Below are 4,429 nucleotides of genomic sequence, written 5' to 3' on the forward strand. Positions count from 1 at the left end.
ATTTTGAAGAATAGCCATTCTATAGGAATGGCTATTCCTTGAACTATTTTTCAACCAAATAAAGGAATCAAAATTGCTTGAGAATAAAGGGGGAATGGTCCAAACATGCTATTAGTTTCTTAAAAATAGCATGAGGGTCGTCACACATCCCTATGTCAAGGTATAAGGGTTAATTTTTTAAGATAATTAAAGATTAGTTTTATATTATTAATTATATTGGCATTTTTTTATCCAAATGAGAGTTAATTCATTTGATTTTGATAATGAGATCATACTATAGTTTATAATATGATCTAATAAAGTGAATTACACTTTAATATTACGTATAAGTTTAATAGTATAGAATTGTGTAAAATATCTTATTCTTATTACGACAGTTAGGATTGAGGGTTCACTGTATCAAACTTAAGTTTAGATTTTCTTCCACGCCTAGAAATTGAGTTTCTCACCTAATGATAAGTTGTAAATTAACGAAAAAGATTATCATAAGGCAGTGAATTCCAATAGTTAATTTGATCTGTATTCTAGTATCAAATCATGGATAAAAAATTAGATAAGTTTTTGAGTGTTTAAAATTTTTATAATGTGAATCTTAAATTAAATAAAATTAATTATACATAAAATTTAATGATTAGTATCAAATCAAATTAACTGCAATCCCAAATCAAGTATATCTTTTCCGCTGCATGAAAACTCATGATGACACCGGACACAAAGAATCACTTCACCAGCCAGCACCATTAAAATGTTTGTAATAGCTCAACATCCCTTAGAATGCCATATTTAGCAAGCCCATCTGCCTCCACACTGCACATGGCTAATCTTCCAATGTTTTTACCTGCTTTTGCAATCGTTCCAAATTAATAATAAGCTGACTAAATCTCTAAGGAGACTCCTCATGATTATTCGACCATAACAATGCATTTGCTGAACCACTTTCAATCCAAAACTTAAAATTATCTTGAAAATTATAATTAGAGAATAGTAAGAAAGCTTATTGAATTGCTAATAATTCAGCTAAATTTGTATCTTCAACTCCAATTGATTTAGAGAAGTTAGCTTTAATTGCACCACTACTATGACCAAGCAATCCTCCAATTCTTGCTTGACTCGAATTACCAGAAGATACACCGTCAACATTGAACTTCAACCACACCATACTATATTTAATCTCTTTTTAACACACTGCGTGTCCTTGGAAAGATTTTCAAGTCTCCTAATTAAATCATCAACTGTGTGTTTAATATGTGACTATTTAGCTTTAGTCCATCTAACAACTCTTAATTTTATGAGATCAAATACATGTGTAGCATCCCATATTTCCCATAAATATCATACCATTACGAGCTTTTCAAATGGATCATGCAATGGCATAGAAGCCACTTTCCAAACATTACCTCTATCACCACCAGTGATCAACATATACCAATCCAAAAAATAAAAATAAAAAAATTATGTGGACTATTAGGAAACACCACACTAACTTCCCATTTACAACACCAAATATTCCGAGTCCTCCAAGACTCCATGGATGAGAAAAACAAATGTTTGACAGTTTGATAACTATTACATAAAACACACTGTAATTTATCATCACCAAGAAGGCCTCTTCTGGCCAACTCATCTTTAACTGCCACTTTTTCCAAACACCAGTAGTCTTTCAATAAATACATACCAGAAGTCGCGGGCTTCCAAAGGACCCCATCAATCAATGATTTACTTAACGATGCTTGTTTCAAGAGTGACCACTGCTGAGCTCCCAATAAATATGTTGCTTCTTTAACTCCATCTTCCATTCCCAATTCCTACCAGCCCAAGAACCTAGTCGCCTAGAACCCCATTCTTAATTTTTGCAAGAGCAAAAATTCTTGGAAAAGCCTGTTAAAGATTTAATCAGTTAAGCCACCCATCCTGCCAAAACAAAATGATTTTTCATCCCAAATATTAACACCCAAATTAGATGTGACCAACAAAAAAAATTTGTTAGTAGTTGAAAACCTTTAATAGAAACCTATAAGAATAAACATAAAAGTAGAATAAGTGCTGTCAAAATATTAACGTAAACGTATAAAATTTAACATAACAAGTCAATGATATCAATAAATATAATTTTTTTAAGAAACTAAACATTTAAATTTATATTTTTGAATTTAAAGTATTTAATAGTTTATAAATTTTAATCTATAAAGGAATAATAGTAACGATAAAAATAATTATAGTGAAAATTAATAATTGAAAAGTTTTAACGTAAACTTCTATGAATTAATGGAAAAAATTATAAAGCTAGAACAAGTATTGTTAAAATATTTACATAAACATGTGAGATTTAAAGTAACAAGTCAATTATACAAATAAATATAATTTTTTAAAAAATTATACATTTAAATTTATATTTTCAAGTTTAAAGTATTTAACAGTTTATAAATTTTAATCTATAAAAGAATAATAGTAACGATAAAAATAATTATAGTAAAACTTAATAGTTGAAAAATCTTAACGTAAACTTGTGAAAAATAATGTAAAAAATTATAAAGATGTAACAAGTATTGTCAAAATATTGACGTAAACATGTGAGATTTAACTTAACAAGCTAATTATCTCGAATAAATATAATTTTTAAAAAAAATTAAACATTTCAATTTATATTTTCAAGTTTAAAGTATTCAACGGTTTATAAATTTTAATCTATAAAAGAATAATAGTAACAATAAAAATAATTATAGTAAAAATTAATAGTTGAAAAATCTTAACGTAAACTTGTGAAAAATAATGTAAAAAATTATAAAGATGTAACAAGTATTGTCAAAATATTGACGTAAACATGTGAGATTTAACTTAACAAGTTAATTATCTCAAATAAATATAATTTTTTTTAAAAATTAAACATTTTAATTTATATTCTCGAGTTTAAAATGTTTAATGGTTTATAAATTTTAATCTATAAATGAATAATAGTAAGGATAAAAAAAATTATTGTGAAAATTAGTAGTAGAAAATTCTTGATGTAAATCTGTAAGAATTAACGTAAAAAGTATAAAAGTAGAAATAGCATTGTTAAAATATTAATATAAATGTATGAGATTTAACATAACAAGTCATTTATATCAAATAGACATAATTTTTTTAAAAATTAAATATTTAATTTTATATTCTCAAGTTTAAACGATTGAACGGTTTATAAATTTTAATTTATAAGGGAATAATAGTAAGACTAAAAATAATTATTGCGAAAATTAGTAATTGAAAAACCTTGATGTAAATCTTATAAATGAATAATAATAAGAATAAAATAATTACAATAAAAATTAGTAGTTGAAAAACCTTGGCATAAACCTGTAAGAATTAACATAAAAAATTATAAAGGTGGAACAAGCATTATCAAAATATTGACATAAACATGTGAGATTTAACGTAATCAGTTAATTATGTCAAATAAACATTTTTTTTAAAAATTAAACATTTAAATTTACATTCTCTAGTTTAAAGTATTTAATCGTTTATAAATTTTAATTTATAAATAAATAACAGTAAGAATAAAAATAATTATAATAAAATAATAATTAAAAAATTTTGACGTAAACCTGTAAGAATTAACATAAAAATTATTGACGTAAATATGTAAGATTTAACGTAACAAATTATAATAATAATTTTAATTGAATTAAATTATTTGGATATAATGTTAATATTGAAAATAATAATATTCTTATATTTTAAGGTAAAATGTAGAATAAAAAGAAAATAATAAAATATACTAACATCTTCAATTTTTAATCATAATTATATGTGGGTCTACTAATTTTCAAAATGGACATTCGATCTCGAAAAAATATTTTTGCTATATATATAAATCATGTTGTTAGTCAACTGTTAATATTTTTATTAGTTTGATGATGTGGTAATATTTTTAGGATAATTTTACTATTTATTAATTTTAAAAATTATCACAATATAAATTATAATTTTTCATTTCAATTTTTTTTCTTTTTCAAAATAAAAATTTCTTTCTGACCACCCATGGAGAGCGGCACTCCCTAAAAGAGTACTATTCTGGTGCTTCCCAAGAGAGCCCAGGGAGATGGGTGGTCTGTCAATGTAAAAAAACGCTGTTGATCGACCTAAGAGAAAAGAAAAGAGTGAAAAAAAGTTGATATTTTAAATATTTCGTATTTAAGCATTAACACTATTTATATATTTGGTATAGAGTATTCACTTTGAAAATAAGTATATCTGTATATAATTATTATTAAAAGTTGAGAATATTAATATATTTTACTCAAAATAAAATTAAATAATATTTAAAATAAAATAGATAAATTTATAAATTAATAATATTTAAAATTAACATAAAATGAAGAAGTTTATAAATTAGTAATATTTTTTACTTGTTAACTTGTTAAACATGTTATTATTATTTTTTTAAAAATTA

The sequence above is a fragment of the Theobroma umbraticum genome, unplaced genomic scaffold, assembly GCF_002168275.2.
Source record: "Theobroma umbraticum cultivar Fairchild unplaced genomic scaffold, ASM216827v3 scaffold_50.0, whole genome shotgun sequence".
NCBI classification, from domain to species: domain Eukaryota; kingdom Viridiplantae; phylum Streptophyta; class Magnoliopsida; order Malvales; family Malvaceae; genus Theobroma; species Theobroma umbraticum.